This window comes from Ixodes scapularis, unplaced genomic scaffold (assembly GCF_016920785.2).
Source record: "Ixodes scapularis isolate PalLabHiFi unplaced genomic scaffold, ASM1692078v2 PGA_scaffold9__187_contigs__length_104089568, whole genome shotgun sequence".
NCBI lineage: Eukaryota > Metazoa > Arthropoda > Arachnida > Ixodida > Ixodidae > Ixodes > Ixodes scapularis.
The window spans coordinates 20,580,716-20,597,567 of NW_024609884.1; the positions used below are offsets into that span (position 1 = coordinate 20,580,716).

General features: G+C 44.2%; 1 long non-coding RNA gene across 2 annotated transcripts; it reads left to right on the forward strand.

Moving 5' to 3' along the window:
• The first annotated feature begins 12,647 nt into the window (after positions 1–12,647).
• On the forward strand, positions 12,648–16,410 carry LOC115318052. 2 transcript variants are annotated; one of them, XR_006076763.1, is made up of 4 exons: positions 12,648–12,823; positions 15,535–15,647; positions 16,016–16,257; positions 16,372–16,410. It is a non-coding gene; the product is annotated as an uncharacterized LOC115318052 (long non-coding RNA). The 2 variants fall into 2 exon arrangements; XR_006076762.1 differs by lacking the exons at positions 16,016–16,257; positions 16,372–16,410 and adding an exon at positions 15,823–15,882.
• Positions 16,411–16,852: the final 442 nt, after the last annotated feature.

Consider the following 16,852-nt stretch of genomic DNA (forward strand, 5'->3'; position numbering starts at 1 on the left):
GCTCGTAGCGTCCGCTGCGTCTGGACGTGAGGTGAAACGGAGTATGGAAAGGGTTCTTCTATGATATAGGAAAGGCTAGCGACGCCAGTCCCCACGTCGCAAGCTGCCGTCGCCGCGGCAGCTTGCGCAACAGTAATCCTTACCGAGAAACCTATGCGATGAGCGCTATACGTGCTTTGCATTGTTATCAGGAGCGCCTTCTCATCAATTATCTGGTTCGGATGCTTGTTTCCTGTTTGTTCTTTTTTGAAACGAATGCTGTGTTGTATGTTGTCTGCGTCATGTATGCACTTTTCGCGTCAATCGCCGAATTTTTCTTTTTTTTTTTCCGTGAGGACATCGATCGATCTCCCCCCCCCCCCCCCCCCCCCCTCTCTGAATCAGCCAATAATCAAGTAGTTTTATCAGGAGCCGGAGACCCTGCCTTTGTCTTATCACTGCGGCCACCATCCGATCATGTTGGCATTTGCCTCGTGGCTTGTCAGCCCATTGCTCGTGACATCGCTAACTTCACACGGCGTTGGTGGCGTCATCGCCGAGCATTAATTGATACGGATCAATCGATTATTGCATTAATCGCCAACTCTACCTTTCACGTACAATCGGCTAAACGTAGACCCTTCTAAGGGGTTGTCAAGAGACATTCTCCCCGTCGCTGTCAGAACAACGTCAAACATGTATTCACTAAAGGATTAATGCCTATTTGTCTATAAGGTGTGCAATATTAGCTATTTGGCGAGCTTTTGGAAGTAGTCCTTCCTATGGCACTGTGTTTCGGTTTCCATGCTGCTACTGCCCATGGTGTACGGCAAACAAAATTACTAAAACACCGCGCTGTTTTTTTTTTTTTTTTTTTTTTTTTTTTAAGCTACATGAAATTTGAATATGAAACGTACTAATTATGCATCGCCAAGGCCATGGAATCCCAACAGTTATATGCATCAAATGTATACTAGTGTTATACTATAATTTACAGAAAGTTCTACAATTCCATCAGCATCCACATTGGACCGATTACCCGATTAATGAATCAATGAAAGGTCGCGTGTTAATCGCTTAAAAATCTTTAATCAGTGCGCAGCTCTGTAATCAATATTGGAGTTTTTTGTTTACGTAAATTCAGTTCGGCCTCTTCAATCAGTTGCATTGCTCTGGCTTAGAAACCTCTCCCCCCACCCCCAAATGCACACGAATGCTTTAATTTACAATAAAGGGCTTTCTACGATATACAGAGGCCATTAAGCGGAGCAAGCGTTTTTAGCATACATTATAGCGGTCGTGTGTATCCTTTGGGTGTTTTCATCTCAAATCGGGCAGGCTAAAAGAGTCTAATTTTTAATTTTGACGAAAAAAATATATGTTTTGGAGGCATTTCTCAAATGAAGGACGACGCAAACCGCATGTTCCCCAGATTTTTAGTTCTCGAGTTACGAGCCGTAGAAGCCGCAGTGGCAGAAACTAGCGTTTTTGCCTGCCGTCGCAGGTCGCGTGTTTGACACCCTCTGCTGGCGCTAGTGTTTTTTCTACACCCTTTCAACTTTTCCCCCTCATTCAATAGGTATTATAAAGATCCCTTGACGCATTCAAATATTTTTAGGAATTCGATTTTTTTTTCTAAAAAACATGTCAAACTCGTCACTCCGGTCGCTTTTTGGTCAACTTTGACAGGTCATTACTTTGTCTGTACTTAAGATAAATTGTCTTTCTTTGGCTCTACAGAAAGCCCAAAGCAAGCCCATTATAGATATGAGAATATCATTATGATCTGTAGAGTAGCCGCTCCGCTACCTTCACGTAAACGTTGTAAGAAATAACAAATGTTGAAAGTTTGAAGTCAATTTTCTCAAAAACCCCATTTTTGTCAAATTTTATTTTAACATTTTTTTTAGACATATTAGACGACTAGAAGAAAAAACAGTCCAGAAATGTAATATTTTGGTTGTATGTCCTCTATTTGAGCCGCAATCACGTGAAATGTGTGAACATTTGTTATTTTTCACAACGCTTACGTGAAGGTAGCAGAGCGGCTACTCAGCAGATCATAATGATATTACTTCATCTATACTATGAATGCTTGGGGCTTTCTATAGAGCTAAAGAAATAAATTGTACCTTAAGTACGGACAAAGTAATGACCTGTCAAAGTTCACCAGAAATCGACCTGAGTGACGAGTGTGACATGTTTTTTTTAGAAAACAATCAAACTACTAGAGATATTTGATTACGTGAAGGTATTTTCATATACCTATTAAAAGAGGGGAAAAGTTAAAAGGGTGTAGAAAAAACACTAGCGCCACCAGAGGCTGTCAAAAACGCGACCTGCGACGACAGGCAAAAACACTAGTTTCTGCCACAGCGGCTTCTACGGCTCGTGACTCGAGAACAAAAAATCTGGGGAACATGCGGTTTGCGCCTTCCTTCATTTGAGAAATACCCCCAAAACATATATTTTTTTCGTGAAAATTAAAAACTGGACCCTTTCAGCCTGCCCGATGTGGGAGGTTTCATCTCAAATCGGGCAGACTAAAAGGGTCTGATTTTTAATTTTCACGAAAAAATATGTGTTTTGGGGGCATATTTCAAATGAAGGAGGGCGCAAACCGCATGTTCCCCAGATTTTTTGTTCTTCAGTTACGAAGCGTAGAAGCCGCAGTGGCAGAAACTAATGTTTTGTCCTGCCGTCGCAGGTCGCGTGTTTGACACCCTCTTCTGGCGCTAGTGTTTTTATACACCTTTTTAACTTTCCCCCCTCATTTAAGAAATACTATAAAGATACCTTGACGTATTCAAATATTTCTAATAATTTGACTATTTTCTAAACAAAATGTCAAACTCGTCACTCAGGTCCATTCTTGGTCAACTTTGACACATCATTACTTTTTCTGTACTTAAGGTACATTTTATTTCTTTAGCTATATAGAAATCCCTAAGCATGTCTAGTATAGATATAGTAATATCATCATGATCTGCTGAGTAGCCGCTCCGCTACCTTCACGTAAACGTTGTGAAAAATAACAAATGTTCACACATTTCACGCGATTGCGGTTCAAACAGAGGACATACAACCAAAATAATACATTTTTAGACTGTGTTTTCTTGTAGTCAACTAATATGTCTAAAAGAATTTAAAAAATAAAAATTTACAAAAATGGTGTTTTTGAAAAAATCGACCTCAAACTTTCAACGTTTGTTATTTCTTACAACGTTTACGTGAAGGTAGCGGAGCGGCTAGTCTACAAATCATAATGATATTCTTATATATATAATGGGCTTGATTTGGGCTTTTTGTAGAGCCAAAGAAAGAAAATTTACCTTAAGTACAGACAAAGTAATGACCTGTCAAAGTTGACCAAAAAGCGACCGGAGTGACAAGTTCGACATGGTTTTTAGGAAACAATCAAATATCTAAAAATATTTAAATGCGATTAGGTATCTTTATAATAACTATTGAATGAGGGGAAAAAGTTTAAAGGGTGTAGATAAAACACTAGCGCCAGCAGAGGGTGTCAAACACGCGACCTGCGACGGCAGGCAAAAACACTAGTTTCTGCCACTGCGGCTTCTACGGCTCGTAACTCGAGAACAAAAAATCTGGGGAACATGCAGTTTGCGCCCTCCTTCATTTAAGAAATGCCCCCAAAACATACATTTTTTTTCGTGAAAATTAAAAATTAGACCCTTTTAGCCTGCCCGATTTGAAATGAAAACACCCCTTTATTGATTTGCTAAGCCCCGAGGGTCGGCGCATTCTAATCATGTCATGTGTGTCTGGGGCTGCATTTTCTCATTGATCATCGTTCCGCCAAAACTGCCGTTGCGGCGGCTTACGCTTCATGTTCCGCAATATTTCGCGGACACTCGCGCAATTTCAGACACACAGTACTATACTGTCAGGGGCGTATCTCGAACTGAAGAACGCGTATTTTTACACCAAAAATAGCGAACGATTTCGTAAAATTTTTTCTTGACGAACATTTAGAGAAGGTGAGTGATGTGATTGGCCTAAGCCGTTTCGGAGCACCTTTCGGAGGAGCAAAAACAGTGTCTCGGAGCAGAAAAAGTGGCTTTTGGAGCAGCCAAAACAGTGTTTTAGAGCAGGAAAGGTGTTTTTTTTTTGTTTTTTTTTTGAGCAGTTATTCTTAGACATATAAAAAATATTTTGTTTAAGTGCTGGACAAACGAAGGGTGGTTTGCTCGCTGCAATAAACAAATTACGGCCAAGTTGGACCACCTGGGAGTCTTTCAACATGTAACTGAAATGCCAACGACATGACAGATTTTGCAATGCTTCAATTAAATGATAGATATATATGTATCAGTCATAAATAAATATGAACCAAACAGTACATATTAGCCCTCACTTGAAAATTATCAGCTTCGTAGTAAATATCACAGCATTAGGTTGACCAGTTATATAACATATGGAAGCAGTCTTAGGCTGATGAAACACGTAGCTAACTGCAGTGCAATGCGAAATTGTACACAAGACAAAGGTGCATTACGACTAGCGGGTGCTTTTATTTTTGCTTTTCGAAACTTTCAGCAAGGCTGCTGCAAGCCTCACTTTCCCTTTGGCTAGTAATGAATGTCCACTTGCAACGCCTCCAAGGAGACATTGAGACATTCCACAAGTGTATACATACATTGCTAAAGCCATTGCCGAGCGATTCCGAAAAACCGCTCGCCACCGTTTTACTGGATCGCGACGTGCCAGATTTTCGTCAAAAGTAAGCAAACGTAAAACAATGGATTGCAAGCGTCCCAGAAGGTGCCTCTGTCGTGCATTTCATGTTCGCATGCACATGAGGGCAACTTCCGCAAGCTTGCAGCTGCACGTGCTTCGACGCGCGAGCGGAGATGGCTGTTCGATCGAAACTGAAACCATGACTCTCCGCTCCGTCACCAACTGGTTTCCAAAATTGTATTCAAAATGTAACTGTCCAGCATATATACGACAAAGAACGGTCTAGCGGCACGTGCTTGCAAGGCCGGCTAAACACACAGAAACTAAACAAGCTAAACACACCGGAAAAAAGAACCTGAGCGCATCGATGCACGACATCGCGAGTCATGGGGTCAAAAAGTTCTTGGAGCGCTTTGTGCAACGGCTGAACTCGAGACAAACAAGCGCGCTGTGCGGGTTCAGCGTGCAGACATTACATTCTTTGCTTTAGGTCACTTCTCTTCAACTTTCTTTTGAGGCAGATTTTTCACGTACCGGGGTCTCTCTCGAAAGAAAGCCCACCGAGAGAAACCTAGGTAACCAATACTTCGACACAGCAGTCCTTGAGTTAAAAAAAGATCAAATATAGTTTTCCCACGGCCTTTGATTTCAGGAGCGAGTGCTTCAGCTCATGAAGGAGCTCGCGCCGCGCAAAAACGTGGTTTTGTTTCACAGCATGACCAGCATGACGGCATTGCTTGTACCCGGCACGCTTGCGTCGGAGCGTACGCACAAGCCCGCGTCTACAGTTGAAAAAATATTAAAAAGCAGGCGAGACGAGACCCACGAGACGACGAGAGCGCGAAACGAGAAACGGCGGGAAAAAGACCAGATGGACGATTGAGGCAGAGTACTTTCTGTCGGGCGGTCGCTTGCGCCACCTAGCTCACGCATGCTCAATTACGGCACTCAGTTTAGCTTCAGTTTTGAAATGCGACCGAAATTGCTCCTTTGGCGCAGACTTGGCGCAGATCACCCATATTTCGGCAAAATGTAGCAGCATGTAGCAGAGTTAGGCCCTTGGCGCAGTTTGGCGCAATTAGCGTTGCAATCACATCACTGGAAGGTATACGTCAAGTTGACGCATCGTGGACTACTACGTACAGCAAGGAGGTTAGAAGTACTAGGAGGGGGCACGTTGCAATATTGGTGAAGCCTAGTCATAAAAAGTTTAAACGATTTTGTGCCCAGCGTGACCACAGATCTCTCTGGCGATTGGTGCGCGTGACATGTCACTTGTGAGACGGATGGTTGATTATAGAACGACTCCTTGCAGGCTTGTGCGCGCTCCGTCCGGTAGGTTTTATCAATCGAAGACTAGACTGTGGTGTGTTCTAGTACCCCATAGCAAGACGAAGGCTAGCTACGGTCACGTGATGTGGTCACGCTGGCAAGGTAAGTGAGGAGAGTAAGGAGGAAAATGAGAAAGAGGCGAGGCGTCAAGGGAGCATGCATGGCTTGTGGAGCCTACGCGGCCGACGTCATGCCCTCTCCTACCCTTCTATCCTCCTTGACGTACAGGGTGTCCGCAAAAACAAAAAAAAAAAAAAACGCAGTATTTTTTTATTACAAAAATAAGCTATGCATTTCCATTCAAAAATTATAAGTGATGTTATAAACTATTTAATATATATAAGTGGTGTTCAAAAAATTTCAGTGGGAAGATGGGGCCCATTTTCGCCTGCTTTCGGTAACTAGCGCCATAGAGCTCCAGTATTCGAGAGCCCTGCAGGCCGCCATTTTCCTATTTAAGTTTTTAGAAAATCACATCACTTTTGAATAAGATAACGGTTGGTGCTCTAACTTTAGCATGTGGTTCGGACCTGTTATATTTGGGCCGAGAATGAGCGTTCAGCAATGAGTACTTTATTTGTGCGTTAAAAAAATTGTGTGGGGAGGGCGGTGCTAAGAATAAGTAAAGTTGCACAAGGGTGGATAGTTAGCTCAGTTGGTAATTCATAATATTTAAAAAGCGCAACGAGACACGGACAAGGAAGAAAGAGACAGAGTTGCACGTTTTATTTGACATCCGTGCCGAAAGTTACGGGGCTCCAGCTAACAGCCCATTAGAAGCCCGACCATTTACATGGGAGACGTTCAACGAAATTGAGCGCAAATCAGTTGAAGCCTTTGTAATTATTTCGTGAACGAGAGAGCGAGTGCGTGCACCAAATCACGTATAGTATCGTCAACTGCGCGTCGTCGCCGTGAGTGTTCAAGCTGGCCGAAGCGAAACTACACTGCTTATCGGACGTGGTTCATCATGAAGGGTGCGAGGATTGTACCACTTGTGCTCGCACTCCGGCAAAAAGCAAGCGGTGCGTTTTCGACGTCGAGGGGAGTTACCGTCATTGCGACAGAGCTGACACAGAACGATTGCGCCACTCGTGCCCGGCGAAAAGCAAGCGCCGCGTTTTCGACGACGATTGGAAATACGATGATGGTGACAATGTCGACCTACCGCAGCAATCCGGCGAATGATACTCACGTGGAGATATTTCAGACGCGGGCGTGGAAAGGTTGTTTGAGGTTCTAGGACTCTGGCGATAACGTAAAAAAGCAAGTTTCGTGTCCACATTGTTGCCGATCACGAGAAATTCCTACACTCTAAGAAATGTCTGGACGTGTACTTAACCGCAAAACAATCAAAGAGCCAATCTCTGCGATCTACGAAATCAGCTCAGCGAATGATGAGGCGGAACATTCCTTTTAGACCTAAAAATGAAATCTGCGCTGTGGCATTGCGGAATGCAAACCGTCATGCTTGCATTGCGTCAGTGGCGTACCAACTTGCTTTGGAGTGGGGGGGGGGGGGGGGCAAACCAGACCCCCCCCCCCCCTCCCCCTGGGCCGGGGGGCGGTGCCTTTGGTATCCCTTGAGCGCCGCAGGCCATGCAGTGTTTGCCCTGCCCAGTGACGGCTGTTTCAGGGAGGCAAAATACATGCCTTGCCACCCCGCTCTGAGAACTGGGGGAGCAAGCGCCCCCCTTGCCCCCCCCCCCCCCCCCCCCCCCCCCCCCCCCCGGTTGGTACGCCCATGCATTGCGTAATGCAACAGCGCAGACTTCATTTTGAGGTCTAAACAGATGTTTCGCCTCATTCGCTGAGCTGATTTCGTAGATCGCAGAGATTGGCTCTTTGAGTGTCCTGCGGGTAAGTAGACGCGCAGGGTATTTTTTCCCCCTGACACATAACCAGCAACTTCCGTATATATAGGGCGGCATCGGGGGTCCATGAGGGAATGTGGGCGCCCTCCACTCATGAGTATGCGTCTTCTCCACGCAAACGCACACGCACTCACAAAACTCAATGCCCATAATGCTGAACATGATTGTGAACCTGAGACTGGGGCATAGAAGAGAACACAACAGAAGGTAGAAAAAGAGGAGGCCACGTCTCAGTGGACTCCTCTTTTTGTGGCCTCCTCTTTCTCAGTGGCCTCCTCTTTCTCAGTAGTCGGGCGTTTCAGTGGTCCCAATCTCTGAATTGACTCCGTAAGTGTGACGTCATGGGTCCAAACAAACCGTTGCTAGGGTTGTTGTTATGGGCAAATAGATGTGGCTAGGCTTCGCTACGAAAACCCGACTGTTCAAAAATCGGGAGTAGGATTTAAAGTTCTAAAAAACACAGATATGGAAAGCTTGAATGTCATATATGCTTCGAAAGAAGTGTGCCGGTAATCGCTTGTTTCTGAAATATTTACGACTGCAAATTTCCGGTCATCAAGATGCCTGCAGCAGACGACGAATGCAAGAAGTATGCCATCTGCCACACGCACGCCGGCCAAGCCGGCGCCGGCGTCTGAATCATGTGAATAAAGACGATATTCTGATATTGCATCTGTTTGAGATATAATGAGTTTCAGACGCTTATAAGAATTTATAGTGGAGTGCGATGCAAAATATGGTTTATCGAAAGTCCGGGCGTCAATCGAGATGATCGTCTGCTAAAAAACCGCAATGCACCCGTGAGAAAAGCACTTCAGGCGATCGGTAGAGATCCCAAATTTTATTTGCGGACTCGCGCTATGGGACGGTGCTTCGTACCTGGTTGTAACCATCGCGTGGAGAAAGATTCTTGCAGTTTCTTCAGATTTTCGCAAAACGCAAAAGAACTGGATAAAAAACATAAGGTGAGCTTATTACAATTGTACTCTCATCGCGGGTTCGATGGAGATCTTCACCGAAAGAGCACATCCACTAAATTTAATGTATGCAAAAAAAAAAAAAAAAAAAGCGAAATTGCGATAGACACGCAATTTTTTTAATAACCTGACAACCTCGATAATAATAATAACAAACGCGTCGTCGTAACTGATCTGCATGACGTGGTTTGATTTTACGGAATTTTCGCCCCTCTGAACTAAGCTGGGTTCTTCAGAGAAAAAAAAAAAAACGCACATTGCGGAGCCCTCTACGGCCATTGCGACGCACTTGCTTGTGTTGCTCGTTTACCGACGCAATTCAATGAAGACGCCCGCTGCAACAGGGACCAGCAAATCTATCATGTCGTCTGCTACCAAAGCAAAGCGGAGTGGAATACTTCAGAAACGGCTTTCATCGTTGCAATACGACGCTGAGATGACAAGAACATCTTCATAATTAAGTATCAAAAAGTTAGGTTGCTTACAAAAAATTATTTACTTGTAAGCGAAACTCTAGCCTCGTGTGGAGTCTCCATGCATTAGTCCATAGCAACGCCCCTAGCTACGGTTTGTTTGGACCCAGGCGCCATGTTGTGACGTCATCACTTACGGGGTTAATTGGCACAATCCACAAGAGCTTAAACTGTGTTTAGAAAGTTCCACCACAGGGTAATATCGCGCGTGCATTGGCCAGCACGAGGAATTCGGCGTAGTGGACTTGCCCTTGAATGACGACTTGAGCAGCGCAGCAGGCAATGACGTGTATTGAATTTGTTCCGGCCCCTCGAAATACGCGAGTTTTCGGTGACGTTTTGACTTTGCGTAGTATATCACAGGCATCTTGATGCGTACCAGAGACAGCTTTTCCAGTTTGGACAAACGTGGAAAAACAATGATGATGAATCTTAAAGGGGCGATGCAACGATTTTTGTATTTTGCTCAAATACCACTTAAAACAAATCCCTGACGTTAATGACCGGTGAAATACCCGTTCGTTTTTCACCACACGCAATCGAAGTCGCAGAAAAAAATAAAGGAAAACGAGCAGGGTTCACCTCCTCAACTCACAGCCAGAACAAGCGGCCACGTGATCTGGAGCCGATTATATGCCGCCAGTGTTGATCAGCCATGCGCTGGGGTTGGCAAGGCACAGGACACGCGCTGAGTTCCAGACATTGTTATGGTTCGGCTGTTGTCGTCATTGCAGCGATTGGACACAATGCACTACCCGAATGCTTCTCGAGCTATCGATTATCACGAGCCCAAATTGAGTGTCCACGCCATGCTCGGGTCCAATCTATGAGCCGCATTCAAATATCGTCACTGGGCGGTACTGCTACCGCCCAGCTACGTCATCAGGTTTTTCGAAGGAGAGATTGAATGAAAACACTCGGTTTTGTTCTCGAAATTACATTGCAACAAAGGAGTTTCTTTGTCATTGGCGTTGCGAGCGAGTATCCTTGAGCCCCACTAGTGCCAGTAAGCTCGTGTAAAGTGAAAAACATTCCAAATGAATATCGTTGCACCGCCCCTTTAACGTGAATGAAGTTCCTTGGTGTAGATGAAGAGTTCGTTTGGTTTCGATGGCCGGCAGTTTCACCCCGGAAATTGCAGACGTTAGTTTTCCGAGTGAAAAGATGTGCAAGGAAGCCCAGTATTCATAGGAGAGGGCGAACGACGACGACGACGCCGGTACGGTGAGAGCGGTCGGCCATTCCGCTGGCCTCTCGAGCGCTGCGGGCCCGGCGCTTGGCGCTGTCGGGCTGGTGGCAGCGCCGTGTTCGCCAATTTCTCAATATAAATAAATAACAGCCTTTTGTCCAGTTGAACGCAAACCAGTGGATCTCGCAGGTGCCTTTTTGCGAGTTGCATTGACGATAACTGCAGGCTAACCATAGCAAGACATAAAATAACATACGCAAGGAGGTTGTAAGTTTAGCATTGCAATGGTCGCCGCAGTCACACTGCTTATCAGACGTGTACGGCATAGAGTTATTACAATAAACGCTAAAGGCTCAGGTAGAGCTAGTGTGCTGTTGTATGTTGAAGCAGACACCAACGAGTCTAAATTCGATTTCCAGTAATGCATTCCTGTGGGAAAGCTCAAAGGCGTTTTCTCATCGCGCCCGATTATGAGAGCAAATATTGCTTAGTGTTGTGACAGAATAAAAAGTTTCGAACGTTTTACAATCGAATGCACAAAAATATGTGTCAGTTAGATCGTTTTTCTTTAGAATTCACGGTGTCGAACACTGCGCTAACATAGCCCAATGCACATGTATAATACGTGTTGACGTCGCAGACTGCCATTTTAGGGCACGTATTTACACATATATTCAATGCTATGAAGCACACGGAGTGAATCAGCTTGACAAACACCAGAAAGGTGCTAATATATGCCAAATCAAACAATCAAAACAGACGTCAAGAACTAAGCATGGAACACGTACTGGATTAGTAACAAACTCTGCATGAATTATCAAAATAAAGCAGTAACTCAGTGTTTTCTTCTTTGTTTGTTGTTGTTCTTTTTGCTTTTTAATTCTTTTTGCTCGAATTGATAGCTTGTATTGATATATCATGCTGTATAACAAACCTGGGCCTCATTTTTTGCAAACTTAAACATCGCTCAGTAATTAAAAAAAAAACAAAAAAACATTAACTAAATAAGTTACACTTTTATAACTTGTAAATAAGCATACATATTACCCGTTACGAGTAAAGAAACTCCACTAATTTCTATTATTCCCTGGCGAAGAGAAAAATATCACGCACGTTTTCCCATAGGAATACACAGGATGACTGGAAAAGTAGACTAGTTGCTGTCTGCTTCAATTTGCAACCGGAAGTTCCGTAGACACTAGCGCTAGCTGAGCCTCTATACCGTTTATTGCAATAACTCTATGGTGTACGGTACTCATATCAAGTAATCAGATGACCGGCTGTAATCAATTATTTTAAAGAGTAATTTTGTTATCGTTGAATACATTTATTAGGAAGTAATTACAAGAGTAATCCGATTGCTTTTCGAAGTACTAAAATTACTTGTAGCCGTCCCTATTTGTCCCTCCCCTTCCTAATGGCTCCCTTTGTTTCCACAAGTTTCTTACCAAGGAATCTTAGAACCAAGTCTCCAACAAAATTACTGCCTACCAAATTTGGTGGGTTAAGAAGGTAAGTAGTCTATAGTTCGGTGATTTTAATCCAATGAGGGACAGTACGAAAGTCCCGTTTTTAAACCAGCAGAAAATTTATCGTTTCAAAAATCTTAAGTAATCGAGGTTTCCCTTTTCAAGTAAAGGCTGGCTCACACAGCACCGTTTCCTTACGCGTTTCTTTTTTTTTTTTTTACGTTACGCATGAGCCACCGAGACATTTGTCTCGAATGTCGCGTGCCAGACTACCTTCTTGAACTGGTAGCCACGCTCAATAAGAAGCACACATGTCCCTGTGACTTGTATGGAAGCATTCGTTACTTAACGTAACGTAAAAAGACGGGGCTACACTGTAAAAAATTTACGTCAATTTGACGTGTCTTTCCCTCGTCAAAAAAGACGGGCACGCTCATCATTTCAAAATACGAGGATGCCCTCATTATTTATTTGGCGCAAGAGCCGAGCCTTCCAGAAAAGCCGAAATCCCAGGAGTGCAAGCATGCGCAGATGGCGAGGAGTTGAATCAGCGCGCAGCCCCGCAGCTCTTTCGCGGCCCTCCTCTCTCGCAGAATGGTGTTGCCGTTGTTGCAACACCCATCTCTGTTGTTTTGCGGTTTTGCCCCGAGTCGTGCGCCCGTGCCGCGCAGGCGCAAACAGAGGTTGCAGCAGCTATCGCCATGCTGTCGCTCTTCGGGCGTTCGTCGAACTCGCCTCGGTGGCTGTTGACATCGTGGTCAGTGTAGTGTTCTGTGATGCATCAGGGCCTCATCAGCTCATCGACGACTAAATCGCCCACTTCAAGGTATGCAATGTGACTTTATCCTTGCAATGTCTTGCTTACGTATTGTAATCGAATATTTCTCCATGTTCGCGGTTCGAGTGCTTTCGGTTGAAGACGGAAAGCGCTCGAGCGTGTTCGAAATCTGCGGTCTGAGAACACGGGCGTCCAGCGACACATCGTGCTTTTGGTGTTTCTTTTTCAGCACGTTATGTTTCCGTTATAATATGCACGTGTTTATTTATCCGTGCTGCAGCGGCGGCGCCTTTACTCAGAGCCCTGCGCCTTATCTCTTAAGAGAACTCGCGAGTACGAGCTTTTATGGAAGCTTAGTTTCTGTGTTTGTTTTTGCAACAACATTCATGCAGCCAGACAACATAAGCGAGCGGCTAACGTCTTTGTAACGACGCAATGTCATTGAACGACGTTTTAGCGGCTTCGAAAACGGAAGTTTCCAGTGCACTCGACTCACGAGCCTCTAAGACGTACACAAAATTATTGACCGCCCTCGTAATTTGACGGGAAATTTCTCAAGCAGTTTGGAGGGTTAATTGTTGTAAACATCCACTCTGCAGCTCGCTGCTGGCTCTGACTTTATATATAACAGTGTGCTTATTTTTTATATCGTATTTTCCGGGCTATAGTCCAAGGTCTATACATGTTTAAAAGCTGAAATTTTAGGCTGTGCGGGCTCTCTACGCGTGCGGACTATACACGAATTTTGTTTTTCAAGATCGTTCAGTATGAGGAGATGTGACGGATTTCGTGAGTGAAAGAGGGGATGAGGACGATTCGTCACATGCGCACTCGTCACAGGACAATTGGTCACAGGACGATTCGTCACATAGGAACATTCGTCATAGGATGACTCGTCATGCGGGCAATTGGTCACATCGACCGAGTCTGCCCACATTCCCTGATGAGGAGTTTCACGATTTTCTACTGTCACATAAACCAATGGTTAGAAAAACTGATCTCAAATACTCATCCGCCTTTCCTCTCATTATATTACGGGTTTCAGCAGGTTGATCTCAGTTGCTAGTTTAAACGAGCAATAATCCGACTGGCAGCCAAATCAGTAGTTTTGCCTTGCATACACCTATTTGACAAAACCAATAAGTATCGGAATTCTTTCTGCTGAATGTGTACGAGTACCCCTCGTGCAGCATCATGGCTCTACCTCTCTCTGTTGCGATCACCTCTATCCTTTTGATTGCAGTCTCAGTTTCGTTCCGGACGGACCCTGCAGCTAAAACGTCTGTTATAAATTCTTTGACTTTGAGAAGTGAAAGACATGCTAAGATAAGAGGTGACCCACTTTGTCATGCCGAACCAACATTCAATGTTCGGGACCGAACCAGAAGCTGAAACGTTTGTTACAAATTCTTCGCCTTTCAGAAGCCAAAGACATACTAAGATATGAGGTTAGCCACTTTGTCCGCCCGAACCAAACTGAACAATACACTTTTGGGGGGACGAACTGTTGTGGGACCGGTTGGCCGCGTGATGAGTCATCCTATGACGAATGTTCCTGTGTGACGAATCGTCCTGTGACCAATCGTCCTGTGACGAGTGTGCATGTGACGAATGGACCGTATCCCGCTCAGCATACCCAACGGCTGATCGGCTTCGCAGAAGTTTATATTTTATTTATTTTTCTGCGCTTTCTTGTTTTATTTCTCATTGATGAGTACTGTTCATTCATTTGCACACCTGAGTCATTAGAAAGCTGAAATGACGTCGAAAGATTCTTCTGATATATCAAATTTTTTTTTGTAATCTTTAACGGACTGTAAAGGAAAATGAAGGTGATATATATGTGGATGCCATCCTCACTGTATAATAGTAGGGCTCGGCGGACATTAGACAGGCGGATAAACGTCAAAATATGTTTACTAATTAACCGAAAATTGTAAAGTCACTGTTTAATTACATAGCTTTTTACTTTTCTTTTCTTATTTCACTGTAGATTACACTTGTGCAGCTTCAGACACCCCGGCCGTGACACTTCCCCTTTGGACTTGGTTTAATGAATTTGTGTTTAGTATAGTTGCGTTTATTATCATTAGTGCATGATTTTTTTTAACGAGGTTATAATTGCTTCCTCTTTTTTACAGTGGCTATTTTCAAACCCAACGTTGCATTTGCATATGTTGGTGTGCATGTGCATGGTGTGTGTCTGCATCTAACTGTGTCACATGGCACCTGTGACATCCTAATGACGTCTGCATATAGTTGTTTCACTTTGCACTCGGGCTCAAAGTATAGCTATGTTGGACTGTTAATTTCAGGGTGGCATATCCCACAAGCCTCATGTTGGCTGTGATGTGCCCGTCATGCTAACTGATGTGCGCTAGATACAATAAATGTATTATATTATTATTATGAATATTATTATTATTATTATTTAGCGGTGTAATGGGCCTCTTCGCAATTGCAATTTTAAAGAGAGTAATGCAACCCCAAAACTCTAACCGGCGATTTCCGAAAAACATGGATTACTCAAAACTTGCTGCTTTTTCACAAAATTGTTTCATTTAGGTTGGGCTTTAATAATGTCTCCGTTTAAAATTGCAATCGCAGCATAGCCCATTATACCAATACTTAAGAAGGTAATTAACATATTTTGGTTAGTAAACATAATTTTATGTTTATTCTCTTCTCTAACGTTTGTCATTGCTGTGGTATTGCTGGCTACTGCAGTGTGTGACCCAATTGTTATATGTTTGTTATAGGTACTTTGGCCAGATAAACCTCAAAAGAGGTACCAGGTGTGCACCATGCCATACCGCAAAGAGCGGCATTTATCCGAAAGTTCTCAGGCTCATCAAGGAAGGGAAATGAACCCGTAGGTACTATCCAAAGATTGCCAGCCGCTCTCTTCAAGCCGCATGGAGAGCTCTATGAGTTCAGCAAGTGTTCCTAGTGGTCCTTGGGATATTTCATGCTGGAGGCTTATGTAGTATTGGTCTTGTCTTTGTAACTTTGTGGGTATAAGGCAAGCTGTATTAAATTTATTGCAGGTTCCAGTTGCACCAAGCAGGTGCACTCACCCTCAGGTTGCAAGCCGCTCTCTTCAAGTCGCATGGGGTGCTTTATGAGGTGAGCAAGCATTTCTAGCAATCCTTAAGACATGTCGTGCTTTAGGCTTATGTATTACTGGCCTTGTCTTTGTTACATTGTGGTATATGGCAAGCTGTACTAAATTTATTGCAGGTCCCAGCTGCACCAAACAGGTGCACGCACCATTACAGATTGCAAGCCGTTCTCTTTAAGCCACATGGAATGTTCCATGAGGTGAGCGTGCATTTGTAGTGGTCCTTGGGACATGTGCTGTAGGCTTATGTATTACTGGCTTTGTCTTTGTGGTATACGCCAGGCTGTATTAAATATATTGCAGGTCCCAGCAACAAAAATTGCAAGCCGCTCTCTTCAAGCCGCGTGGAGTGTTCTATGAAGTGAGCAATCATTTCTGGCTGTCTTTGGTGCATGCCATGCTGGGGGTTTATGTAATACTAGCCTTGTCTTTGTTACTTTCTGGTACATGGCAAGTTGCATTAACTTTCTCGCAGTTCCCATCTACACCAAATGGGTTGACCCACCTTCAGACCGCAAGTTGCTGTCTTCAAGCCGCACAAAGTGTTCTATGAGGTGAGCAATAATTTCTGGCTGTCTTTGGTGCATGCCATGCTGGGGGTTTATGTAATACTGACCTTGTCTTTGTTATTTTCTGGTATATGGCAAGCTGCATTAACTTTTTCGCAGTTCCCATCTACACCAAGCGGGTTGACCCACCATCAGACCGCAAGCCGCTGTCTTCAAGCCGCACAAAGTGTTCAGTGAGGTGAGCAATCATTTCTGGCGGTCTTTGGTGCATGCCCGCTGGGGGTTTATGTAATACTGGCCTTGTCTTTGTTACTTTCTGGTATATGGCAAGCTGCATTAACTTTCTTGCAGGTCCCAGCTGCACCAAGCGGGTAGACCCACCGTCAAAGATTGCAAGCCGCTTTCTTCAAGCCGCACAGAGTGTTCTGAGGTGAGCAATCATTTCTG